The 17,710-nt window shown below is 52.5% G+C and overlaps 1 protein-coding gene across 8 annotated transcripts in view; it reads left to right on the forward strand.

Moving 5' to 3' along the window:
* The window catches only part of IQSEC1 (IQ motif and Sec7 domain ArfGEF 1), a 689,800-nt gene that overhangs the window by 121,987 nt on the left and 550,103 nt on the right, over positions 1-17,710 (forward strand). For all 8 annotated transcript variants that reach the window (XM_045053194.1, XM_045053196.1, XM_023250063.2 and 5 more), the window contains exon 2: positions 10,978-11,007. The gene's annotated coding sequence lies outside the window, so the exon portion shown is untranslated. The remainder of the gene's footprint in view (positions 1-10,977; positions 11,008-17,710) is intronic.

The raw sequence follows: 17,710 nt of genomic DNA on the forward strand, positions 1-17,710 counted from the left end.
AAAATTTAAGGGTGCACAATATAAAATATGCAAATTGTGACATCAATAACATAAAATGTGTGTGGGGGGAGTAAAAGTGTAGAGTTTTTGTATGTGATGGAAATCAAGTTGTTATCAGCTTAAAATGGACTGTTAAAACTATAAGATGTTGTGTGTAAGCCTCATGTAACCACAAAGGAAGTATTTAAAGAAGATACACACAAAAAAGAAAGTAATCAAAGCATATAATATCAAAAAAATCATCACATCATAAGGGAAGACAGCAAAAGAGTAAGAGGGGAATAAAATAACTACAAAAGAAACAGAAAATGATGAATAAATGCCAATAGTAAATCCTTACCTATCAATAACTAAGTGTAAATAGTTTAAACCCACCCATCAAAAGCCATAGAAAGACTGAATAGATAAAACAACAGGCTCCAACTACATATTGAGTACATATTGAGACTTTAGCTTCAAAGACACACAAGGGCTGAAAATGAAGGGCTAGATAAAAGATACTCCTTGCAAATGGTGACCAAAAGAGAGTAGGGGTGGTTATACTTATATGAGATAAAATAGACTTTAAGTCAAGAACTATAAGAGATAGAGAAGATCATTATGTAATGATAACAGGTTTAGTTCAACAGGAAGATATAACAATTATAAATATGTATGCACTGAACATCAGAGTTCCTAAACATATAAAGCAAACATTGACAGATCTGAAGGAGACTTCAGTAGTAGAAGACTTCAATGCCCAACTTTCAATAGTGGACAGAAAATCCAAATGGAAAATCAGTAAGGAAACTGCAGATTTGAACAACTCTATAAACAAGATGTACCTAAAAGACATATAGAGCACCCAACAGTTGCGGAATACACACTCTTCTCAAGCACACACAGAACATTCTCATAGATAAAACACATAACAGGTCACAAAACAAGTCTTAACAAATTTAACAAGATGAACATCATCCCAGGTATCTTTTCTGTCCACAGTGGAATGAAGCTAGAAATCAGTGACAGAATAAAATGGGAAAATTCACAGATACATGGAAATTAAACAACATATCCTTGAACAGTCATTGGAAAGAAAAAACTAAAAGGGAAATTAGAAAATATTTCAAGACACATGAAAATGAAAATACAGTATACCAAAACTTTGCAAAAACAATATTAACAGGTCCTGAGAAACACCTCCATAAAAAAGAAAAATCTCAAATAAATAATCTAGCTTTATACCTCAAGGTTCTAGAAAAAGAACAGGCACAGCCCAGAGTTAGCAGAAGGAAAGAAATAATGAAGATCAGAGCAGAAATAAATCACATAGAAAATAGAAAAATAGTAGAAAAAAAATAGATGAAACTAAGTTTGGTGTTTTGAAAAGAGAAACAAAATTGACAAACCCTTAGCAAGACTAAAACAAAAAAGAGAGGACATAAAGAAAATTGTAAATGAAACAGAAGACATCACAACAGATGCCACAGAAATAAAAAAGAAAAGAAACGACTATGAACAATTTTATGCCAATAAATTGGACAACCTGCAAAAATAGGACAAATCCCTAGAAACATACAACCTACCAAGGCAGAATTTGGAAGAAAGAGAAAGTTTGAACACACTAACAATAAATAAGAATATTGAATCAGTAACCAAACACCTCCCAACAAGGGAAAGTGAGACCAGGTGTCTTCACAGGTGAAGTCTACCATTCAAAGAATTAATAGCAATCCTCAAATGCTTCCAAAACCTACAGGAAGAAGCACGATACTTCTGAACTCATTTTATGAAGCCAACATTACCCTGACAGGAAAGCCAGATAAAATATTAGAAATAGAGTGATCATATGATTCAGCAGCGCCACCTCTTGGTACATACCCAAAGGAATCAAAATAATCTCAAGGAGATACCTGCACCCCCATGTTCACTGAAGCATTGTTCACAGTAGCCAAGACATGGAAGCAACCTAAATGCGTATTGACTCATGATGAACAAAGAAAATGTGGTATATAGTCTCAATGGGATATTAGTAAGCCTTTTAAAAGAAGGAAATCCTGCCATTTGCAACAACACGGACGAACCTGGAGGACATTATGCTAAGTGAGATAAATCAGATACAGAAGGACAAACACTACATAATACCACTTAGATGGGGAAGCGAAAATAGTCAGATATAAAAGAGAGTAGAATGGTGGTTTCCAGGGGCTGGAGAAAGGGGGAAATGGGGAGGTGATGGTCAAAGGGCACAGAGTTTCAGTTGGACAAGATGAGTAAGTCCTAGAGATTTACATGGCACAGTGCCTATCATTAATATTGCCATTTTATATATGTAAAACTTTGCAGAGAGGGTAGATTTTTTTTTAAATTTTTTTTTCAACGTTTATTTATTTTTGGGACAGAGAGAGACAGAGCATGAACGGGGGAGGGGCAGAGAGAGAGGGAGACACAGAATCGGAAACAGGCTCCAGGCTCCGAGCCGTCAGCACAGAGCCCGATGCGGGGCTCAAACTCACGGACCGGGAGATCGTGACCTGGCTGAAGTCGGACGCTTAACAGACTGCGCCACCCAGGCGCCCCAAGAGGGGGTAGATTTTTAGGTTAAGTATTCATATCAGAAAAAAATAACAGTTTTTAAAAAATTTTTTTAATGTTTATTTTTTGAGAGAGAGAGAGACACAGACACACAGAGTGCAAGCTAGGGAGGGGCAGAGAGAGGAAGACACAGAAACCAAAGCAGGCTCCAGGCTCTGAGCTGTCAGCACAGAGCCTGACATGGGGCTTGAACTCATGGGACATGAGATCATGACCTGAGCTGAAGTTGGATGCTTAACTGACTGAGCCACCCAGGCGCCCCAAGAAAAAAATAATAATAAATAAAGAGGGTGGAAGAAACTTTTGGAGGTGATGGATGTGTTTATGGTGTAGACAGTCATGACAGTTTTACAGATGTTACTTATCTCATACGTCATCAGGTTGTATACATTAAATACGTACACCTTTGTGTAGGTCAGTTACACCTCAGTAGAGAGGTTAAAGAAAAAAGTCGACGGAGGGGACTCTGATTCAGTCCAGGTTGCTAAAAGCCTCAGGAACAGGGTCACTGGGGCACATTTCTAATCCACATTAAGTGAGCAAAGCTGGCATAGAACAGTACAAACTGTCTTTTGACTGTATAAAAAGATTTAAAAAAAAAGCCTGGAGATAAACCTGCAAAACTGTTACAGTCATTACCTCCAGGTGGTGGGATTGCAGATGATTTATACTTGTTTTTCTTAAGCTTTTCTGTATTTCTTCCACACGAGAAAACACAATAGAGGTGATTTCAGAATCTGAATTTGTATCCAGTCGCAGTGATTAGTCGCAGACACCAGAATCCACTCTTTCTGGTTTGAGCAGAGTGGAATTTATTCCTGGGTGTTCGGATTGAGATTCCAGAACTACCAGGGGAATAAACTTTGATGCGCCATGGCCAGGGACAGCATAGCCTGGACAATCAGCTAACCCTGCCTGAGACTGTTGCCACGGAAACACCACTGTCTGTGATGCTCAGGCCCAAACACTAGAGCCAGCTGCTGTGGGAGAACCAGACCTTTCTGTTCCCTGCCAGCCGGGGCGCCCCATCTGTCCACCGCTCTGTGTTGCTCACTTCCACCTTCTGTACCTTGGGCAGGCATCTGTCTAGAGCAGCTGAGACCACCCACAGAAACCTAGCTGCAAGGGTGTCTGGGAAATGTAGATTTCAGTTTTTTTCCAGAGACCAACTACCACAGGGCACGGAAGGAGGGGATCGGCACCCTTGTTTAATGACTCAGTCCGCAAGGTCCACCACAGAATCAAAACAAGAGTGACCAGAATGGTTCCTTACACCCTTGACTTTCTGAAAGGCACATGAAGGCTTAATCATCCATTGTGTTGTCTTAAGGACAACGGGATGCTTTCTCTTAGTCCAGAGAGCACTGGCCACCAGCGTCCCTTGCCCTAGCCTCCTCAGTACACACTGGCCTGACTTGTAACTGCCAGCACCTCCTTGCTGCTGGAGACCCCTTGGCCACTTGGGCGGTAGGCCGAAGTGTGGAGACGGTGTTCCCGGGGGCACTTCAGCCAGTACCCCAGCTGCCTTGCCTCTTGGCTGGGAGAGCTCTGCACACGGCTTCCTGGTGGCCCAGTTCCTGTTTTCCACAGTAGTGGGCTCCTGCACGGTGGGTGGCTCGATAGCCTTGATTCGCTGCCTTCCCTTCCTTTTCTCACTTCCCTTCCCCCCTTGCCTTCACCTCCCAAATAAACAACTTGTGCCACAATCCTTGTCTCCAGGCATGTCTGGGGCCACTCAAACTAATGCGTCCGTGGCCCACGCGTGCACACATGTAAAGCCTCATGCTGGCTCCGGGTGTTGGTTGAACAGGTGTGAGGCTGTGTTTGTGACCTTGCATCTGTTCATGCCAGTTTGGAAAGGCGCCCTATTCCTGGTTCTCACCCCCTTCGGCAGGGAACCAGAGGGCTCCAGTATGCTCCCAGCCGCCTGCCACCTCACCCACGCTGACGCCGAGGCCAAGTGTGCATGTGTAGGTGTCGCCCTCACCAGAGTTCTGCCCAGCCGCTCTCTGCTCCTTCTCCCCACAGCATTTATTACTCCTTCTGCCCTAAGACTGTGCCGCTATGCCTTGAGGTTCAAACATGAGCATGACCATCCTCAGTTTAAATAGGGACCGCTATGTGCCGCTCTTAGCGTGTGAGGTGGCAGCCAGCTCCGTTACGGGCTCACGTAACAAACATCCCCCCACCCCCTGCAGCCCGCTGGATGCCAGGCCTCACGCTGGGCTCTGGCACTTGGAGACACATCGTCTACTACAGAATCACCCCTCCCTCCTTCCCTCCTGCGCTGCAGGTCTGCCCGTGAGCGGCCGCCCAGCAGCCGGGAGCCCGTGTTCTCAAGTGACAACTCAGGCAGGTGGCGAGAGAAGCGGCTTTATCAATCAGCTGCTGTGTGTCACACTCGAGCCTTGTCTCCTTACAGCACTCGTGGGGGTCGTTATCATCCTCGATCCACAGATGAGGAAACTGAGGCTCATAGAGGTTGAGTGACATTCTGAGGCCACTGGGCAGCAGGAAGTGGCAGTGCTGGGGCTCGGACCAGGAAGCTCTGACTAAGGGTCTGTTCTTGTTTCCCTGGCATGTCCTGGCTTCTCAGACACGGGACATCCCAGAATGATGGGCTCCTGGTGTTGACCCGTCCTGTAACTCAGCCACTAACCAGCAGCCTCTACATTGTCTTAGCACCGGAGACACCACAGTGAACATAACAAACCCCTTATCTCCTTGGAGCACCCCCTTCCTGAGGAATAGATACAGTAAACAAGTGAGATCACTTCAAATGGGGCGGAGTGAAGGCTACCCCGTGGGGTGATGCGAGGGAGAGGCGTTGAGGAGCATTTTCTACTGCTGTGTAACAAACGACCCCAACACTTAGCGGTTTACAGAGGCGACCTTTTCTTGTCTTGGTGCGCGTGGGTCAGGAGCCCGGGAGCAGGGTAGCTGGGTGGTTCTGACTCATGGTCTCTGAGATTGCCAGCAAGGTGTCGGTTGGAGCTGCATCAGCCGGGGGGCTGGGAAATGTACCTGTAAGCTACCAACACACGGTTGGTGGCCGGGGCATCAGGACCTTACCACATGGGTCTCTCCAGGGCCGCTCACAGGACAGTTCGGCTGGCTTCCCGCAGGGCGAGGTCAAGGTGGACATTAAGAGTGAGATGCACACATGCACGTGTGCTCGTGGGCGTGCACACACAGGCTCTGCTTGCTTGCTTTTCTGCCACAGCTCTGAGGAAGTGGAAAACAAAAACAAAACAAGAACCTTCTATAGCTGCTCCTAAGGATGGCGCCTCCTGTGGCTCCAGGCCCCCGGAGGAGGCTTTGGAGCGTCTTCCAGCTAATGGAGGCCTCATGGGCTCCTTGCTGCATCCCCTGGGGTGAGGAAGCATCACACGCTTCTGTTGGCCCTTCTGGTCATCCATCACCTGCCACAGTGGGGAGCAGTGTGGCCTGTGTTGGCGTGTGCCGATGCCACTTGGAATTGCCAGGCAGGAGTCCGTGGCCCTTCTAGAATGAGGGTTCAGGCAACTAGAACACATGTGGCTGGGAGACACCTGCTTTTCACCTTACTTGCTACCGGCGAGGACGCAGGGGCCACTGGGTGTGGCCAGAGGAACCCACCTGTGACAGTGGGCCCGGATGTTTGAGGAACAGAGTGGGGGCTCTGGCCCTCTTTTGAAAATAACTCGTCACCTTGCCGAACAGTCTGTTCCTGTTTTTCCATTTTAAAATTGCGGCTTCTACGTATGGAGGACATACGAAGTGTCCGTATACATATGTAGGGGTGTGTGTGTGTGTGTGTGTGTGTGTGTGTGTGTGTGTGCGGGTCACAGATTCACTGTGGTACAGACACCTTCCCTCACCACCCAAGTCCACAAGGGGGGGGCCCCCAGCAGCCCGGCAACCACGTACTGTTCCCCCGACAGCAATGTCTCTCTGGGGGAGGACTGGTGGCCCGACTTTTGTGGCTTCATGGTTTAACTCCCAGGTGGGCACCTCTCGGCTGAGGCACTGAGTTTTGGCTGCTTTGCTTCATTCAGGTGGATTGTGACATGTGCCTTCTCTGGCTGCCTCAGCCACTCCCCCCCGCTGCTGGGGGTGGCCAGAGCTTGTGTGTTCTCCTGGCCGCTTAGCATCCCTTGTTTGGTGTGGATGGGCCACATTCACCCATTTTCCTGCCGAGACACAGGAGGCCTCTTCCAGCTCAGGGCTCAGGGAGCACATCACTTGGGCCAAATCGGTGCGGGATTATTTAGTACCTCAGTACCCGGGGTTTGTTGTCTCGCCACTTCGAAGAATGAAGAGGGAGACACAAAATGAGCAGCAGGCCAGTTGATTAGAGTAGAAGATCAGAAAGGAAGGGCAGTAGCAAAGGTCTCTTTGCAGAGAGGGGGTGTTCGAAAGTGAATGCCCGAGGCCTCTAGGCGAGGGTCTCTGTTTTAGAAGGTTCTGGTCAGCCCTCTCTTCCCTTCCCCCTCGTTCCTTCTCAGGTCCTACCCTTATTGACTTGATCACTCTAGGTGCTGGTTTGTCCATTCCCGATTGCCTCGACCCCCTTGTGTGTGGGGTGGTCTGTGGCCATATCAATCCCTTGTCGGTCATATGTTTTATGGCCTGCTACTTAGTTTTAGCCAGGTCTTTTGTCACATTCCTGAGGGGGACCTGACAGGGAGGAGGTTGGTGCCTGGTACACGCTTAAGGGGAACCACACACCTGAAGGGGTTCGCTATGGCCAGACCCTCCCAGCATTGTTCCAAAATGCGTGTTTTTCCCCACCCAGGGACTTCAGGTCCTAAACGTCCCCTCTTCTGCCCACTGAATCCAGTCTTTTCCTACCACAAAGTCATGTGTTTCACTGGGGCCTGTACCTAGGAGCAGAACTTGTGGGTCCGAGGGTGTCCTGACCTTCCTGGGGGAACACCGTCCATCCTATGAGGGAGCACTTCTGTGGGCCCCGTGAAGAGCCAGGGAGGCAGGGAGCAGTACTGAGGGAACCATGACTCAAAGACATCTGAGCAGTAGACTGGGCCCTGCTGTGCAAGACGGCAGTCTGCTTGAGAGGCCCGAGCAGGTAGGGAGGCCTGGCCGAGTTCCCAGAGGGTGGTGAGAGCTGCACCCCTCCCCCCCCCCCCGCCGCCGCCGTGAGGGACCCAGCTGCGGAAAGGGACCGGTAGTCAGGGGGTGTGGACTACGCAGAGCACCGCAGGCAGGAGGAAGAGTGTGTGCGGAGGCTCAGAGGCCGCAGACGGTGATGACCCTGGCCGCCGTGACACGGCACCTCGGACGGCGTGGCTTGCACAAGAGACGTGCTTGCACAGGAACCCCATGACTGGAGTTGTAGGGGCGTGTGTGGGTTTTCCTGGAGTGAGGTCCATGGCTGGGACCAGATTCTCTGATGGGTGTCTCCCCCAGAGAAGGGTGCCAAGGTCATGACAATACATCTGATTTGAATCTATCTCTGTGACATGGGTGTGAGAGGCAGTGGTTGGCCTGGCCCCTCCGAGGCCACCTCAGCGAAGCCATGGTTTATCATGGGCCCAACTCCCCACCTGCCACTTGGCAGGAGTCCAGTGACGCGGGCACCCACATTCACTTAACCCTCGTGTGTTGTTTATTTCAGCTTGTTCTCGTGGAAAACTTCAAATGTGCACCAAAGTAGGCAAAGCAGCGTAAGACCCTCCCACCCCTCATATCCCACTTCAACAATGGTCAGCTCACAGCTAATCTTATCCCCCCTCCTTATCCCTGTCATATTGTATATTCTCCAAGTTTTTCAAACGTTTAGTCATTTGTGAGAGACAGGGAGACACAACGCGAGCGGGCGAGGGGCAGAGAGAGAGGGAGACTCAGAACCTGAAGCTGGCTCCAGGCTCCGAGCCATCAGCACAGAGCCCGACGGGGGAGCTCGAGCCCACGAACCCCAAGATCATGACCTGAGCTGATGTTGGATGCTTAGCTGACTCGGACCCACCCAGGCACCCCTATTCCCCATTTTTTAAAATAAAACCGCGCTATTTCTGAACGTGTTTGTGTTGTGAGCCTGTGGCAGCCTGGGTTTTCACACTTGGTTCCCCCCTCCCCCTGCCGGTAGGGATTCTGGTACCCAGTTCCAAAACATACATGCTGGGGGGTGAGTTCCCACACCACCAGGCCATTCTCAAGACACAGCCTCGTGTCCTACAGTTTTACCAGTTCTGATACCCTCTAACTGGAGATGGCCTCAGATCCCACAGGTGGAGGGCTCAGTCCTACAAGACTGCCCCCACCCACTGCACGGTCGCAAGCCTAACTTGTGAACCTGCGCTTCTGACTGACCGGCCGGAAATCAGAGGTTCCTGTGACTCCTCCCCCCCGGCCCCCAACCCTTGAGGTCAATCAGTTTGTTAGAGTGGCTCACAGAACTCAGGAAACCAGTTTACTCACCGGAGTACTGACTTACTCTCAAAGGATGTAACTCAGGAAGAGCCAAGTAGGAGAGATGCGCAGGGCACGGCGTGGGGAAGGGACTCAGAGCTTCCATGCCCTCTGGGCACGCCACGCTCTCCGAATCTCTGCGTGTTCCCCAACCGGAAGCAATCTGAACCCCGTCCTTTCGGGTTTTTTACGGAGGTTTCATCACATAGACCCGACTGATCGAATCATTGGCTTTTGGTGACTGATTTCAGGGGGCGGGACCGTGAGTTCGCATCCTTAGGTGCTCTCCGAGAGTCACCGCATTGACATGATCCCGGGTGTGGTGGAACATTTCCTGCTCCCCTCGAGGCTCTGAAGTGATTTCAGGGGCGGAGGACATGCAACCAAATATGATAACAGAAGATGTTCCCGTTGCTCTTTTTTGCTCAGAAAATCCCAAGGGTTCGGGGTGCTGTGTGCGCCAGGAACTGTGGACAAAAACCAAATGGATAGGAGGAATACATTTTGGAATCTGAATGGCCAAATCTGCCCTTTGTATTAATCACGATCTTGCACCTGGGTAACCAGGACCTGGATCAGGAACCAAACGTGAGCAGCACCTGCAAGCCCCCAGGGCCCCCTTCTGTCACTCGCCCAAGTGACCTCCATCCTGACTGGATGGGGTCTGGTTTGCTCTCTGGCTGCCGAGGTGTGGCAGGAGAGCACCTCGATGCTGGCCGCTCATGTGACCGTGTGCAGACACAGCCTCTGGGAGCCTTGGTCCCTCTTGGGCACAGCGAGGGCCATGCTGGGCCTGCCAGGTTGCTGTGAAAATCATCAATAGCCTGTGTCAGGGCCCGGCTCTGGGCTTGGCACCTAGTAAAGGCTGAGTAAGGGGCGTCTCTCATCATCATCATCATTGACCTTTATTTCCGGTTTTGCACTGGCTGAGCCCAGAAGTGGCCAGTGGCATTGGCCTGCGTTGCGTAGCTGCCGTGAGAGCTGGGGACAACCAGAGCCTTCCAGACAGCGGACAGTTGGTGTTTAAGATCCTGTAGGGCATCCTGGAGAAACTTTCCTGGGCTGGGCTGTCAGTTAGCTTGAAAGACAACCGGGGTAAAATCTGTCATTGACACAGCAGACATAGGAAAGGGCACGGGGTGCTCTCCTAAGACCAGCGAGGGTGGCTCTGTGGGAGGAGCTGTCCCCTGGGCTTGAGTGCTCATGGGGTGATGCAGTTAGTCTGCACAATTACTGAAAAAGGCAATTTGCAGAAGAAAAAAAAGTACAAAAAAGACTTTGAGTTAAGTGTGTTTTTATTTCTGTAACTCGCCGGCAATAAAATCCAATTGGGGACGTCCAGGGATTAGCTTCCCAAATGTGCTTGCTCACAGCCCTTTGCTCCTTCAGACTCAGGAAACCCAGCTGTGGCTTTAAGCCTTTAGCTGCATGCATTTTAATCCCCAAGCCCCTTTCCTTTGGTTTACAGAGCAGCAAGGCATCGCTGTCTTGTATTTGGCTGCCGGGTATTTCACAGTCTCCGTTGAAAGTTCAAGTATGCGCGATAGGATCTAATTGTCCAGTTTCTTGACATTCAGGCTTGTCTCCTTCGTAAAGTGGTGTAATTGATTTCTGGGTCCTTGAAAATAGAGCCGGCAGTGGGGAGAGATGCTGGAAATACCAAGTAGAGGATGCAGTGAGGCCAGCTACACCACCCCACTCACTCTTTCCTTCCGTTGCGGCCTCACAGGGCCCAGGGCACAGAGTTCTGGAACCCCCCTCTGGGGTTGCTGCCCAACTTCTGGGAGGACGTGGCTTTCAGGGTGGGATTCCAGGTCAGAAGACCAGCAATGTGACACCTTGGGGGCTGGGCCTGGGGACAGTCTGCTGAGACTGGAGAAGGGATCGCAGGGGAGCTGGGGACCTCACATGTCCCCACAGCTCATGTGCTCCAGTGGACCTCCCATAGTGGAAGGTACTCGCATCCTAAGTTTGTGTTCTCTCTCATTGCAGGTCTGAAGGTGAGAGCTCCCGGAATGTCAGGTATGTGTGTCATCGGCCTCTGCTTGTGCGTCTGGGTCCTGGGAGCGGGTGGCTTCAATGAAACCTTGCGCTTTGGTGTCTCTGTGATGAGGTCGCACCGGGTCAGAGCCCTGCTCCCTTGCTGCTCCTGGCCCTGGCCCGCCACCTGAGGACCGTGGCCCTGCCGTCTGCTGGCTTGGTGTCCTGGAGAGAGAGCACCGGTTTTCTGTGCAGGCTTACTCGGTTCTAGAGTGACCTTCGTGGGGGGTCACCTGGCTTGGTGGTAGTTCCATCCCCTCAAGGGCAGCGGCGGTGTCCTAGGCTGTGACATATCTATGACCAGAAGCTTCTCAGCTCAGGCAGTCCCTGGGGCCAGACGGGGCAAATCTCTGGGCTGTTTGGTGGAGGGGCGGGCTCCTAGCAGCCTTGAACGATGCGGTGTCTCCATGGCCCGTGGAGAACACGATGCCTGCAGTTGAGACACCTGCCTCTCCTCACCCCCACCAGTGGGGGGGGGGGGGGGATCGGCATGGAGTTGGGTCACAGCTGGGGCTCCTGACTGGATGAAGGGAGGGGCAGCTAGGAACCAGAATCCCAGGGTGCTACTGCCTCAGCCCAGGGGGCTGGGGCCAGGCAGGTCTCAAGGCTTGAGTTGGGGGACCAGGACGGCCATGAGGGATGGGAGACAGCGGGCTGGTGATGAGGGTGGGGGAGGAGAGGAGGAGCATGGAGGCAATTTAAGGGCCACAGGGACGCCCAGCCCCACTGGCAGCAGATTTCAGATTTCTGAAATCGCTCCGTGACTGGGCACAACGCAAATTGTGCATCCTGAGCCTGGAGCTAGGAGTTTCGGGCTTGGGTGGGGTCCTCTGGGCAGCCTACGGAGAGAGAAGTGCAGATGGGTGACAGGTAGGCTGCATCGTGGGGAGGCTCCAGGAATCAGCATGGCGAGGCCCTAGTGTGTACCCGCGCACTCGGCTTGGGCGCAACCCGGGACACGTGAGTGGTGGTCCCAAGCCAGGGAGGCAGAATAGGGGGCACTGGGAGGGCTGGGTCTATAGGCCCTGGGTCCGGCAGGGCCCCAGCAGGAAGCAGAGGCACACGCAGGGTGAGGGGATGGAGGAGTGTCATACAGAGGCTACGGATGGGGTGAGGGCCAGGTGGCCCCCGGGCCTGAGAGGGGAGAGGAGATGCCCTGAGAGACGGAGAATGGCCCAGGCCAGGAGATGCGGGAGGAGGGGCAGCTGGGCATTCTGGAGCCATGGCCCCTCTGAATATGTGCAGCCGTGAGGGCAAAGGGAAGGTGCCCTCCATGGACTGATGGGGAAAGGCCCCAGGTGCGCCGTTTCCTGAGCAAAGCAAGGTGCGGGAGAGCATGTATCTCACGTTACATTTGGGGTAAGAAAAGTTGCATGGAAGAATGTGGTTTCTTGCTTATCACGTTTGCATGCATAAGCAATGGCAGGAGACCCGAACAGCTGTTCAAATGATCCCTTGGGGTAAGGAGCCGGGCAGGCAGAGATAAGAGTGGCTGTGAGCCTCCTCGTAGTGTGCACTGTGCTGTCGCTTGAGCTCGGAACCATGCAACATGTATTACCTGTCCAGAAAACTTGTTAAAAATGAAGATTTACCGGGGCGCCTGGGTGGCTCAGTCAGTTGAGCATCTGACTTCGTCTCAGGTCATGATCTTGCAGTTGTGAGTTCGAGCCCCGCGTCAGGCCCTGTGCTGACGTCTCGGAGCCTGGAGCCTACTTCGGATTCTGTGTCCCTCTCTTGCTCTGCCCCTCCCTCGCTCATGTTCTTTCTCTCTCTCAAGATTAAATAAAAAAAAAACATTAAAAAAAAATGAAGAGCTATCTGAGGACAGGGAGGGTTGCTGAGGGGTAGTGAGCATCCCGTTCCTGGGGTATGCACAGACATTGGACGGGATTCACAGGGGGAATAGGAAGGAGAGGTGCCTTCAGCCCCAGGATCTGAGCCCTCCCTGCTCTGTCTGATACACTCCCCCAGAAGGTGTTCGTGGCTGATGACGGGGCACTCTTCACCGAGATCTCCTGAGACCAGTGGGCTTTCACCTGTAAGTTGTGTGTAGGGTGGCCGTTTGGCCCTGCCCAACCCCACCCACCCCCTGCCTCAGGGTTCCCTGCGGTGGGCTGTCAGGAACCTGATTTTGCAGGCCAGGTGAAGCAGGAGGGCAGTTCTCTGCTCCGAGGAAGGGTGGGAAAGACATTTCAGTGGGGGGGACAGGAACACCAAGGACCTGCTTGGTGAGAGAATAAGGAATGGCCTCGGAATGGGGCCCGGGGCTGGGGCGGGAGTGGGGACCGTATGGAGACTGGAACCTATGTCCCCAGCTGGAGCCAACTGGTTGTCAGCAGGACTCCTAGAGGTGAGGAGCCAGGCAGGGAAGAAAACTGATGTGAGTCCAGGCAGAGAAGGCTGCATCTGAGATTTTTCTGAGGCTCAAAAACCCAACCCCATAACGACTTCTACTCTGCTGTGCCGACTCTCGGGGACAGCCCCAGACACCCATAGGAGTCGTGGTAGGAGGCCTTGCTGGGACTTTAGGATGCTGGGGTCAGGCGTTGACTGAGTCTCTATCCTATGCCAGGCACGTGTTTTGCCCCCAGGGAGCTGTCACGGCGGGGGTCAGACCTTGGTCACATGTCACACCCTCTGCTCAGCACAGGTAGACACAGGGGCACAGGCCAGGAAGCCCCCCAGACGGTTCAGATCTGACCCACTCTTCACGATTCAGGTCACTACCCCCAGACAGCTGCAAAATCTGTTTCCCAGGGAAGAAGGACCATGAGGTCCCTTCCTAAAGGGAGCCTGATCTTCTGCTGAGTGTTCCCCCAGGGGCCCGCCCACCAGAAGGACTGGTCTAAAGTCAAGTCTGACTGTGACCCTCCCTGCTTCGCCCTCCATGGAGCCCCTTTGCCCAACACTCTCTAGCTGTGGCTCTCACTGAGGCCCCGTGAGCCGGCCGCCTCTCTCGTGTGCGGCCCAGTTTCCTGCTCCTGTCCCCCCGGGGGACCTTGCGCGGCTGCCCAGCGGTGCTTCCCTCTGGTTCCAGGTGCGTCCATGGGTTCCCTGCCTGTCTTCCAGGTTGTCTGTGGGACTAGTGCTGTTTCCTGTGCCCCCTGTGTTCAGCAGACCCACACCTCTGTGAGAACCTCAAGCCGTGGCCCCACTGAAGCTTTGAGGGGGGTCATGGCTGAAGTGCCCTGGCCCTGCTTGCCCTCTTTGGCTTCTTGTGCTTGCTTCTGATATCCATGTTCACTTTGATTTCTGTCCTAGTGACTTGAACACTTAGCCCCAGGCAGAGTAAGGAGCCTGCATGAAGCCCTGGGTTGTCTCCCGGCAAAGAGCACAGAGCACAGAGCACAGGGCAGGCCCCAACAGGCCGGGCCGTAGTGGAATGAATTCACCTTGGTCTCGCCGGGCACCCTGGGCACAATGCCTTGCCCACAGAACTGGTGCAAATTAATGTTTGCTTAATTGGATTCGGAACTCATAAATATTTTCAGGCTGTCAACTGGAAGGGAAAAATAAGTGGACCATCTGCCCTGCTCAGTGGAGACCCCTTCCTCTCCCCTGCTTCATCCCCCCTTCCACAACAAACACCAAACACAGGGGGCAGAAGGGGCCATGTCTGAACTCAGAAAAGGTGATGTCTGGCTTTCATTATACTGGCCAAGGTCTGGATGGACACCAAGAGCGGATGATCTTTGCTAAATGTTAAGGAAATGAACCCTGAGAGACCCTCATTACCCCACCCCTACCCTGGGGTCCCTGCTTGGTGAGGGTTTTTTCTTTCCACCCAGAGGACGGGAGCTACAGCCTTTCTGGCAGTCTGAGCCTCCCCGAGCAGCAGGGAACGGGTTTTGCCAGGAGACGCCCGTTTGCGATGGCGCGCGCGCTACTTTTCCCCCCGGGCGAGACAGGTGCAAACTCAGATGTATTCATTTTCCACAAACGAAACGACTCGGTTTTGACCATGTTGCAGATCTAGGACTTGGCTCCCTTGTTCCCGGGGGGTGTGCGTCTGGTTTTCACTCCATTCCGAAGGAGCCTGTGCAGGCTCCCAACTTTGAACCTTCTAATGATAATGATTTACTGGTTTCAGGGGGTTCGGGGTGGGGGTGGCGGGGGGAGGTGGGACAAGAAGAGTGATGCAGAGTTTGGAGTCTGAAGGAATGATTAGCTGCGTGGAGGGCCCGGGGCCAGTGCTGATGCTGTAGTTAAGGCACAAGGACTTTCCGCAGCACCAAAGCATCACCTTTTGCTTCTCATCAACCCCTTGAAACAAACTCAGTCATGTTCACTGATAGGAATCAGTACCACGTAATGATGTCCGCCATGGGTCGGGGCCTCACCGCACCTGTACAACCAACCCCACCCGTTCAAGAGGGTTATGGTGCGCCCCAGTGTTTGAGCTCTGGGAGACTGGGGTAGAGAAATGCTGAACAGCTTCCCTAGACAACACGGCTTTCAAATGCAGATCTGAGACTTCCCACCCAAAGCCTTTCCAGGTCCTGTCCTTGGTGCCTGTGGAAGGTACAGATTTCCAGGCCCTGTCCTTGACGTGTCTGACTCGGTAGGGTCGGGGGGCGGGGCCCGAGACTCTGAATTTTGCCCCCTTCCCGCGTGATTCCAGCAGGCAGCCTGGACACCCAGCCTCTGTCCAAGCAGGCCAGCGTCCAGTATTCGGCTGTGCCCAGCTCACCAGTGTGAGCTCAGAAACACCGAACCAAGCAGTTCCCGTAGATCCCCCCACCCCCCACCCCTGGCACAAGAATCCAAAAACCCTGACTGGCATTTTCCAGAGGTCCCAGCAAGCTTCTCGGGACCCTGAGCAGCCAGCCAGTGAAACCTGAGGACTGCTTATTTGGGGAGTGTGGGGGCTGCTTCTGGAGAAGGTGGGCTTGGTTACAAGTGTTGTCTTCATTGGAATGAGGGCGTGGAAGGGAAAGCAATGAGTCCAAATTAATCCGTTTTCCTGTGAACGTCTCCCACCACCCCGTGCCAAGGCGAGGCAGCCTTTGTAATTAACTGACTGGGCCTTTTCTCCCCCCAAACCCAAAATGGGAGCGTGCGATTTATTTTGTGTGCGAGGTGGTATGAAAATTGCCAGTTGGCAGATGAGGCTGGGATGTTGGTGGAGCTGGGTAAACAGGGCTGAGCTGTCTGTCACCTCCAGGTCGGAATGGGGAGCTGGCTCCAAAGCAGGGACAGGGGCCGGGGCCACGGAGGTGCTGTGCGTGCCGAGGGCTGAGCAGGTGGCCTTGGGAGGAGAGCAGAAACTTCTTAGCACTGTGGATGGGAGTAGAGGCACTACAGTTCTGAAATCAAACCCTTCTCCTCGTCCTACCCTGTGTCACCACGGACCAGACACTGAACTCTCCAAGCGTCAGAGTCCACGTGGGTTCAGCGGTCTTTACTGAGTGCCTGCCGTATGTCGTGGACCCGAGTTCATCTGCCTGATGCGCATAAAGACCATCACTGAGACACGGGGTATAAAGCAAAGCAAGAGTTTATTCCAGAGGCAGGAGGGCGAGCCTCACATCCACCTCCCTAGAGGAGGAGAGTCAGGGGTACTTAGTGGCGAAGGAAAAAGGTCAGGGTACATAGTTGCGGCTGCTAGCCTTTTGTTTACCCTTTTCAGTCCCCAGGGTCTTTTGATCCGTCCTCATTCTTGTGGGTATTGGGACCACGACCCAGCCGCGGCTGTTACTTCCTGCTGAGGTGGGGTGGAGACTGGGTTTAGACAAGGGGAAACTTTGGGGTGGAAAGGAATGTCCTGCATTACTGGGATTTTTGTACTTTGGTCAATAGTTCCTGTACCATGTTGTGTCTAGGGTTTTAGGGGTACTGGAGAACAACAGGTAGCATGTTGTACTCCTGGCTTGATTCCCTTGGACCAGTTCCCCCGCGTCGGAGGTTCAGGTCCGGCAGAGGCTCACTGGTCTGAGCCGGGTCCCTTTCGACCTCCTCCCTGCTGACAGGTGTAGGGAACCTGTGGATTCTTGTCATTCACGTGTGAATCCACGGCTCAATTCCCTGTAGTCTCGGGGGAGTGGGGGGGTCAACGGCACCTCGCAGGGTCTGACGTGTCCAGTGAGGCTGGAGCTGGTCCTCTGGGCTCTCGCTCTTCAGGTCTTTAGTGACATCTTTAGTGACACCTTTGGATGTCACCAAGGGATTCAGGCAGTGTGAAGACACATCTGTGAGGTACATCAGCCTGCCGGAAGCAAACGCAGGCCCTGGATGTACCTGATAGTATCCAAATCGCTGGTGGGAGCCCCGCCAGCGACTCCTAGGTCACGAAAGAACATAGAAAGTCTTGCATATGACATTCCACAGGGGCTTAAACCAAGCCCTCTTCTAGGGACCACTCTTTCCCAAAGCAGGGCAGATGGCATGGGTTGTTCCCAAGTGAAGTGGGTTTCTTGGCAGAGCTTTGCCAAAGTTCATTTTTTTCCCTTTTTCCACTCTCTCGGTGTCTCCAGGAAGCGTGTGATTTCCACTGAATGCCCAAGGCCTTGGACGCTGTGGTTGTCACTCCATTGTCACTCTGAATTATTAGCGGCAGTCCAAACCTAGAAATGATCTCGCTTCAAAGCATTTTGACCACTCCCGAGGCCTTCTCTGAACAGCAGGGAGGAACCTCAACCCCGTTGATAAAGGTGTCTGCAGATACAAGGAAACCCCGAGAATTTCC

The sequence above is a fragment of the Felis catus genome, chromosome A2 (genome assembly GCF_018350175.1).
Source record: "Felis catus isolate Fca126 chromosome A2, F.catus_Fca126_mat1.0, whole genome shotgun sequence".
NCBI lineage: Eukaryota > Metazoa > Chordata > Mammalia > Carnivora > Felidae > Felis > Felis catus.